Consider the following 9,891-nt stretch of genomic DNA (forward strand, 5'->3'; position numbering starts at 1 on the left):
GTGTGCACAACAACCTTCGATCCAACAAGGTAAGGGAAACACCACTGCTAAAAGCTCCTTCTCAGTTGTGGCATATCTGCACTGAGCTTCGTCGAGAGTTCGACTAGCATAGTAAATGACGTGGAATTTCTTTTCTTTTCTTTGACCCAGAAATGCTTCCACTGCATAGTCACTAGCATCGGTCATGACCTCAAAAGGTAAATCTTAATCTGGTTGCTGGAAAATTGGAGCGCTAACCAGAGCTTCTTTTATCGTGTGAAAAGCCTCCGGAAAATGCATTGTCAAACTCAAATTTCACCTCTTTGCACAACAGCTGCGTTAGAGGCTTGACAATTTTTGAGAAGTCTTTGATGAACCGTCTCTAAAATCCAGCATGTCTCCGAAAACTTCGGATTCCTTGACTGTGGTGGGCGGTTACAGACTCATCATCACCTCAATCTTCGCTTTGTCCATTTCGATCTCCTTCTCCGAGATTTTGTGTCCTAACACGATCCCATCTATCACCATGAAATGATATTTCTCCCAGTTCAGCACCAGATGTTTCTCCTCACATCGCTGCAAGACCCTGCACAAATTAAACAAACAGACATAAAAGGAGCTTCCATAGACTGAGAAGTCGTTCATGAAAACTTTCAGTATGTCCTCAATCAGATCGGTAAAAATGGACATCATGCAGCGCTGGAAGGTCGCCGGGACATTACACAAGCCAAATGGCATTCTGCGATAAGCAAAAGTGCCATAAGGGCAAGTGAATATGGTCTTCTCCTGGTCGTCTGGGTGGATCAAGATCTGAAAGAAACCTGAATAACCATCTAAAAAGCAGTAATACGGATGGTTAGCCAATCTCTCAAGCATCTGATCAATAAATGGCAATGGAAATGATCCTTTCGGGTTGTAGGATTTAATTTCCTGTAATCTATGCATATCTCATGCCCCGTAACAGTTTTAGTCGGTATTAATTCATACCTATCATTTTTTACCACAGTGATACCACCTTTCTTAGGAACTACATGAACCGGACTAACCCAACTACTATCAGAAATAGCATAAATCACACCAGCCTCTAGAAGTTTCACTATCTCCTTCTTAACAACATCTTTTAAATTTAGGTTTAGCCTCCTCTAATGCTCTACAGAAGTCATTGATTCATCTTCTAGTATTTTATGCATGCAAAGATCTGGAGAAATCCCTGGAATTTCATCAAGTGAATATCCTAGAGTCTTCCTATACTTTTTAAGTTCACAAAGAAGCAAGGCAATCTCTACATTGTTCAATTATAAGTTCACTATCACAAGATATATCAATTTGGGCCCTAGAGACGCGTATCTTAGCCCAGCAGGAAGGGTTTTTAGCTCAAGTTTTGGAGCTCTAAATAAGCTACAAGGGCCATAAATTGAACCATCGTGAGCAGATGCTCCAAAGTCCGGAGCAAGTGCTCCATCGGCGTTCTCTCCAATTAAATTTTCTTGCCTTCCCAGCTCATGTACGCCATCAGCTTCTCCATCCTCATGCTTGCATCCAGCATTCTTGCAAATCCATCAGCTTCCTCACTCAAAAACCCAAACTCTGATTTGGCTTTTGTCAATTCCACCTCTAATGGATCAATGGCTAAAACCTCCTCAGCTACCTCATCAGCAGTGTCTGAACCATCATCTATCACAAATGTCTATCCATCCAGCATTGGCTTCTTGAGGAGTTTGTTAATTTCAAACCTCACCATCATATCTCCCAGCTGGAGATCAATCACACCTTCTTTCACATCACGCATCAGTTGTGCATAAGTTCCAGAACCAAAATCAAGGGGTCCTTGGGTTCCTCATAGAGTTCCAGAACCACAAAATCTGTTGGAATGAGTGTATCGCCTATCTGAATATGTAAATCCTCAAGTACACCAACAGGGAATTTGGTTGGCCTGTCAGCGAACACCAGCGATATTTTTGTAAGCTTGAATCTGGTGTACCCCAGTCGCTTGGCCACAAAATATAGCATCAAGTTCACACTTGAACCCAGGTCGCAGAGTGAGCGTGCGAATATCATATGACCAATCTTCACTGATAAAACAAATCTCTCAGGATCAATCATCTTCTTCTGCACCTTATTCTGCAATACATCACTGCACTCCTTCGAGACCATCATTACACGCTCTTCTTCAACAGCTTTCCCAAACACTAGTTCTTTCATCTATCGCTAAAGAGCTGGTATCATCTGAACGGCATTAACAAGGGGAAGTTTCACAGTCAAGTCCCTCAACATCTCCCTGCATTTTGCCTCCTCTAAGTCTTTGCGAGACTTCTTAGGCGAAACTGGGTAAGGCACCTTAAGTGTATAACTCGTGCTAAAGGATTAGCTGGAGCAGTCGCCCGGAGCAGGTGCTCCGTTGGGGGTCTGGGTTGCTCCATCTTCTCTGCTTCGTCGGGAGCAAGTGCTTCATGATCCAGAGCAGGTGCTCCAGATGAAGAGGCATGCTCCTTCATCTTTTCTACGCCAGATGCTGGTGCTCCTGCTTGGAACAGCTGCTCCACGACCTTTTCTTTTTTTTTCTCTGAAGCAGCGACTGGTTGTACAGCATGTAATGTTTTTCCACTCCTCAGCTCAATTTCATTCCCAAACTCAATCCTGGGATTTTCTCCCTTCCCTGGAAGAGTTCCAGGTGGTCTCTTCACAGCTTCGGCAGTCTGAGCTACTTTGACATCTAGTTTCTTCACATGAGTCCATATTGTCTCATACTTGCCATTCAGATCATTATACATTGTATCCACCTTGACGTTGATCTCCATAGATGCTTTTTGCTGATTCACCAACAGATTCTGCATCAAGTTCTTCAGCTCATCTGAGTTGTTTGCAAAGCTTGAAGAAGGCTGCAGATTAGTGAAAGGTAGTTTCTGCTGATTCCCTCTTTGGAATCGATTCTGGCTAGGAATGAACTGCTTCCCTTGAAAACTGCTGGAGAAGTTCTTCTGAAATTCCAACAGATTCTGCATTCCTTGCTGCGGATAAACTTGATATTGAGGGTTCTTAACATTGTTGCTCCTGTAAGACAAATTTGGGTAGTTTCTGAAACTCTGATTGAAACCGCGATTTTGCACATATCCTTGACCATTCACAAAGTTGACCTCTATCTGATCATCATCCTCTCCTTCTGAGAAAGAGGTGCATCGCTATTCTCATCAGCAAAGTGTACTGATTTCTGGTTCTCCTTCAGCAACAAATTCATCTTGGCTGTCAGCTCATCAATCTAGTGAGACTCCACACTGTTAACTACCGTCATCGATCTGTCGTACTCTTGAGATTTGTTTCTGGAGCTTGCAGCTAAGTTCTCAATCAGCTCATAAGCACCTGCTTTGGACTTAGTCATGCAATCGCCATTGCTGGCTGCATTCAAAGCATTCTTGTAGTTCCAGTTGACACCATCATAGAAGGTAGCCAGAATCAGCTCATCAAAGAACCCATGGTGAGGGCACTCTCTTTGATACTCCTTGTACCTTTCCCAAGCTTCGCAGAAAGATTCACCAGGCTGTTGTTGGAACGATGAGAGCTTGTTCCCCAGAGATGCGGTTTTAGATTTGGTGTAGTGATAACACCGTATTTTGACCACTTTAATGGATCGTTTTGAAATACTTTTTCTATGTTTTTAATTGCTTTTAAGTACTTTTATTACGTTTTTCTAGTATTTGTAGTTCCAAGACTCTTTTCAGGTAACTTAGGGAAAAGCTTAACAAAATGGATAGAAAACCAGATTTCAACTCAGAGTCAAACCGTCGGAAGTTCACCCCTGATTGAAGGCCTTCTCACCGTCTGATCCAGCTCAAATTTGGAGATCTTAAATATGGAAGTATCAGCTTTCCAGCACACTTTACAGCTTGGCAATCCAACGGTTCAATCAAAAGATACGCGAAGAGCAAGATGTCCCGTAAACCAGCTGGCAAGCATTTCCACCCGCGGCCAACAAGCTATTTCCCGCGGTCAGAAGCACCGCGACCGCGGCCAGCCATCCATTTCCTGCTGTCACAGCCATCCCGACTTTGAAGGCCCATTTTTGAAGCCCATATCATTTTCCCAGCCTCAATTCTGTTACCCTAGACACCAGAGAGTATTGGAGACTATAAATACATGTCATTTAGGTCGTTTTTAAGAAGAGAAGAAGAGAGACGAAATACTTTACAGAAATTTACTTTAAGCTTTGTTTTTAGGTTTTAGGGAGAGAGAGATTTGTCTCTTGAACCCTTGTTCTTTCTCTTTCAATTTCGGTTTCTATTCTACTTTTTAATACTATGTTTTTGATTTCGTTCATTATGTCTGAGTAGTTTTATTGTTGGGATTAAAGGATTTTCGATGGGGATTTATATGTTCGGTGAGGATTCCATGAACTTTTGAGCCGAATCTTAGAACTTTTTCTTCTGAATTCGTTTTTACTTCATGAGAGTATCGTCATGAACTACAATCTGATCCAGATGCTTGGTGACACAAAAGTGTTCATCCGGTGTCAGATCTAGTTTGGGAGAACAAAACAAACATAGGAGTGGAAACCTACCTATGGGCGATTTGTGAATGCTGACGAGTCTTAAACATAATGCATCTCTTCTTTTCCAGGGCCAGAGTGGAAACCTACTGGTCAGGGTTAAGAGAGATAGTTGTCTATGATCACGACAGTGGCGTATTCATACGTCCTTGACTCCAGTTTGAAAAGTTTAAGCTAAGATCTTATCAAATTTACTCTCTAGCAATGTTTTGAATCGTTCGTACCCCTGAGAAAACTTCCATGTACCCCAGCGCTTTCTTCCTTATAGATTCACACCGTTTTTATTTCAAGCTTTAGTTCAATATTCTCATTCCTTTTTAGTTAATTTTCATTTAAGCAATTTAGAATATCCGTTTTTCTCGTTTTTATTCATTTTCGTTAGTTTAGTTATTAGGCCATTTAATTCCCGTAGTTTCTTTTTAGATTTCGTTTTTACATTTTAAACATACCACCAAAACCCCCCACAAAACCGTTTGGTTCTAGACTTCCTTACTTTATATTTCTTTCAAAGGCTTTTGCAGAAAAGATCCTCCTTCCCTGTGGATTCGATCCCTAAATACTACAATCGATCAGCTGTGCACTTACGGCTATTGATTTCATTTAGGGTAAAACTTGACAACCTTCGACACACACACGACAACACATCAAGTTTTTGGCGCCGTTGCCGGGGAAGGCACGCGTTTTCTTTTCCGCAAAACCCCAAGAAAGGTTGGTAAATCGACTCTAGAACCCTCTTTTCTGCATATTTCCATTTTTCGGTTATTTTGTTTCCATTTCAGAAGATATGGATCCTATAAATCGAAATATACACTATGAGGAAGGTTTCTATACCACTCCTCAAGCCACCAGACGCAGAGAAGAACACCAAACCCGAAATCTTAGCTACATGGATCGATATAGCCAGCCAAACCACCCTTACCACCGGCGCAGAGAGACTGTTCGACGCCGGGAAGATCCCTATGGTCCTCCTCCGACCTACTTCGAGCCACACGCCTATAATCCTCCACTGCAGAACCCTAGTCAGCAAGAGGATAACTTGAGGATCAGCAGACGTTTGGAACGCCTCGAAGGAATGATAAACCAGTTCCTTGATCAGCAGATTCTCACCGAAAACACCCACCTCAAGAAAATTGATTCAATCTCTGAAGAGTTCAACAAAAAATTCGATGATATGGCCAATCATGTTCGAGTTTTGGAAAAACAAACCCACAAGGACGCACAAACACTAGCTGGGATGATCCACCAAGTCGCAACAGAGTAGACAAGACAAGGATATGACATCATACAGAACTCAAGTGATATTGTCGAATCAAAGTAGGAGATTAAAGAAGTTTGAGAATCCACCTCCTGGTATAGAGAGAAGACAGACGAAGAGTTGCAGGAGATCGAGCAATGGCTGAACAAACTCGAGCTCAAAGCATGGGAGATCGATGCAAGAATGAAGCAGATGCCCAACATAGAGCAAGTTGAGAGATTTTCTAAGAAATCTCCCAAAAATCCTGATGAAGATGCCCAACAACGCCCTGGTATGAGTTCATATGATGCTGGTGTACCCAATAAAGAAGCTGGAGAAGTTCGTGTCAAGTACAAGAAGGAAGAAACGGACTATGAGCAAGTCATATCCGGAGCCGCGGTCTGAGCATCCTGACCGCGGCCAAGGGCACTTTTCCCGCGGTCGTGACGCCTCTGACCGCGGGAGTTGGTCGCTCAGATGCACCTCCGGGATTTGAGAGAAAAATAATACATCTTCTGTCCCAACTTCAACCTCCAGCACCTAAGAGGAAAACCAAGTTTCAGATGAAGAAACAGATTGGCAGGAATCATTACCTTGTATGATGGCAAAGGAATGTGTTGAAGATTCAGCTGACTCTTCAATCCAAGAAGACCAGATATGCAGCGAAATAAAGATGCCATACATCGATTCAATCATTGAATACGACGCTGCAGCTTTCTTTTGTGAATCATATTCTGCATTTGAAACACCAGCCAACACCTACAGAGAAAGGCAAGTCCAAATTCTCCATCAGGTCAAGACTACAGGTCAGTTTCTTATCTCTTGTTCTATTAGAGGAGAAATGTTTAAAAACATGCTATGTGATTCTGGAGCTTGTCTTAACATGATGTCCAAGGCAATTGCTTTGAGACTTAGTATCAAACACCTGCGCAGGACTAGAGCAAAGATTAGTCTAGCTGATGATTCTAATGCAACACCTCAAGGAATAGCTCATGAAATGCCTTTGAGAATAGGAGATTGCATAGTGCCTGTCGACTTCTACATTGTCGAGACGAGAGATGCAACATATCCAGTGATCCTTGGATGGTCTTTTCTAGCAACTTCCGGAGCTATAATGGACTGGCCAAACCGGAGGATTTCATTTGCTAATATCGACAAAGATGTCTTCACAGAAGCTGTCCCATACAACAGCAAAGCAGGAAAACGCTCTGCAACAGAAGAGTTTGAAGAAGAACTTTGGAGTGACGAAGAACCTGCTAGGCAAAGCAAGGAGATGTCGAACTTGTCTCAGGACAAGGCCTTCTTCATTAGACTAAGCAACGTCCAACACCAAAAGTCGAGCTAAACGACTTAAAATAAAAGCGCTTAATGGGAGGCAACCCATTTAGGTATTGTTTTCTTTAGGATTTTTCTTTCTTTTTCTATTGATCTTTTTCTTTTTTCTTAGTTTCAGGTGTTTCGTATAAAACAAAAAAAAGCCAACAAAATCAAAAAAACCCGAAAAAACCAAAAAGAAGGATGGTCCCTGACTGCTTGGCCCAGCAGGAACCAAGAAGAAGCAGGAAGAGGCCGCGAAATAAGCCCCCGCGATCGCAGACGTTCTGACCGCGGGAAACGCCTTTTCGACCGCGGTCGCGTGTTTCTGACCGCGGTCGCATGACTCCTGACCGCGGCAAATGGTCGTTGAGATCAAACCCGACCCCAAACCACCCACTTCACCTCATTCCACCTCACCAATCCCCACTCCACCTCATTCATCACTTTCCACCACCTTCATCACCACCTATCACCTTCCCAAACCTCTTCGAATGAATCCGGTTCATTTCCACCAGCATCCGGATCCAGGTAAGTTCTCTTTGGCCTTACCAATTCGATTATCTATGCATTTTTCTCATCCAATCTTGACTTGTTTCACACTGAGTACAGTGTGATTTAAGTCTGGGGGAGGATTTCATCCCTTTCTAACCACTTTTCTTTCATGAGTCTTGCATTATCTACATTTTTTGCATTTTCCTTAAAGTTTTTCAAAATCGGTTTTCAAAACAAAATACGTTTTAAAAGGGAATGGTGAACATGAATCAATGATAGTTGACTGTGTTCTTTAGAATGTTCCTAGTGACATGCTCATTCATAATTTAGGACTAGACTAGGCGGTAGCTAAGCACATTTGAAACGAAGTACCTCAGAGGAATTTGAATGATTTCGATTTAGATGAAGGAATACACTAGCTCTGTTTTATTTGGACTTAATTTGGACTCAATTTTCTCATTGAAGCATTAGACCAGGGAAACGAATCATACATTCAGGACTCCTTTATCCTTTTACCACTCTCAGTTGATCCTGAATGGCTAGTTCATCTTTAGCTAGTTCCCCACCTTAACCAATCCTCTTTCAAACCACATGCACTCTTGTTTTCTATTGTCTTATATGCAGATAAGTGCAAAAACATTGGAGAGAAAGAAGGAACGACGCAGTTTTTAGTCACCAAGGACAGAGACCTGCGATTTGCCGGAAAAGTTCCCAGAAGGATTCAACACAAGAGGAAGCTCAGTTTGCATTAGAAAAATCTTAAAATTTGGTACAATCTCGTCCTCTAGTCTCTCTCTCTTTAAAAGGCATTTCCTTTTCAAAAAAAAAAAAAAAAATTCCGAAAATAAGAAAAGAAAGGAGATAAAAGCCTTAGGAAGTCTAGAGAGTCCAATTTTAAGTCCCAAGGCAACTGGAGTTCGATTTTATGGAGTTTTGGAGATTATTTTCTGATTCACAGAAAGTATCTAAGTCTGTGGGAATAGCTGTTTACAACAAAGGAGGAAGGATTATGCAACAACATTTGGCAAGAAAGTGACTGAAAATTGCGGTCATCAACAGGTCCTTATATCTCTTGCGGTTTTGCATATTATCTTGCATCCTCCAGATCTTCAGGTAACCCGAAACACTTTACTCCACCACTTAAATAGCCCTTTAATGCCAAACGCCGTCTACCCTGGATGATGTCTTTAATGAGAACTCACTATTGAACTTAATGAATGTAGAGAGCTAGTTGACTGGAATCAAGATTTAGATTGTTTAAGTTTTGCATGACGGAAAAAGTGGACTAGTATTTGTTGTGCATTAGTGAGAATTTTCTAGACTAAGTTGTGGATTGATGCACTATCTTTGGTCCTAGTTCAGGAGTTCATGTCTATGAGATTTGTGCATTTCCTATTTTTGTTTTCACTTAACCAGTTTATGTTTTTGCTTTGTTTGAGGACAAACAAAGGTTTAAGTCTGGGGGAGTTGATAACACCGTATTTTGACCACTTTTATGGATCGTTTTGAAATACTTTTTCTATGTTTTTAATTGCTTTTAAGTACTTTTATTACGTTTTTCTAGTATTTGTAGTTCCAAGACTCTTTTCAGGTAACTTAGGGAAAAGCTTAACAAAATGGATAGAAAACCATATTTCAGCTCAGAGTCAAACCGTCAGAAGTTCACCCCTGATTGAAGGCCTTCTCACCTTCTGATCCAGCTCAAATTTGGAGATCTTAAAGATGGAAGTATCAGCTTTCCAGCACACTTTACAGCTTGGCAATCCAACGGTTCAATCAAAAGATACGCGAAGAGCAAGATGTCTCGTAAACCAGCCGGCAAGCATTTCCACCCGCGGCCAACAAGCTATTTCCCGCGGTCAGAAGCACCGCGACCGCGGCCAGCCATCCATTTCCCGCGGTCACAGCCATCCCGACCGCGGCCAGCCAACTCCGACTTTGAAGGCCCATTTTTGAAACCCATATCATTTTCCCTGCCTCAATTCTGGAACCCTAGACACCAGAGAGTATTGGAGGCTATAAATATATGTCATTTAGGTCGTTTTTAAGAAGAGAAGAAGAGAGACAAAATACTTTACAGAAATTTTACTTTAAGCTTTGTTTTTAGGTTTTAGGGAGAGAGAGATTTGTCTCTTGAACCCTTGTTCTTTCTCTTTCAATTTTGGTTTCTATTATACTTTTTAATACTATGTTTTTGATTTCGTTCATTATGTCTGAGTATTTTTATTGTTGGGATTAAGAAATTTTCGATGGGGATTTATATGTTCGGTGAGGATTCCATGAGCTTTTGAGCCAAATCTTAGAACTTTTTCTTCTGAATTCGTTTTTA

The 9,891-nt window shown here is 41.6% G+C and overlaps 1 pseudogene; it reads left to right on the plus strand.

Annotated features, from left to right (window-relative positions):
• The first annotated feature begins 3,443 nt into the window (after positions 1-3,443).
• Positions 3,444-3,557, plus strand: LOC112084918 (annotated as a pseudogene).
• Positions 3,558-9,891: the final 6,334 nt, after the last annotated feature.

Source organism: Eutrema salsugineum, unplaced genomic scaffold (genome assembly GCF_000478725.1).
Source record: "Eutrema salsugineum unplaced genomic scaffold, Eutsalg1_0 scaffold_4, whole genome shotgun sequence".
Taxonomy (NCBI): Eukaryota; Viridiplantae; Streptophyta; class Magnoliopsida; order Brassicales; family Brassicaceae; genus Eutrema; species Eutrema salsugineum.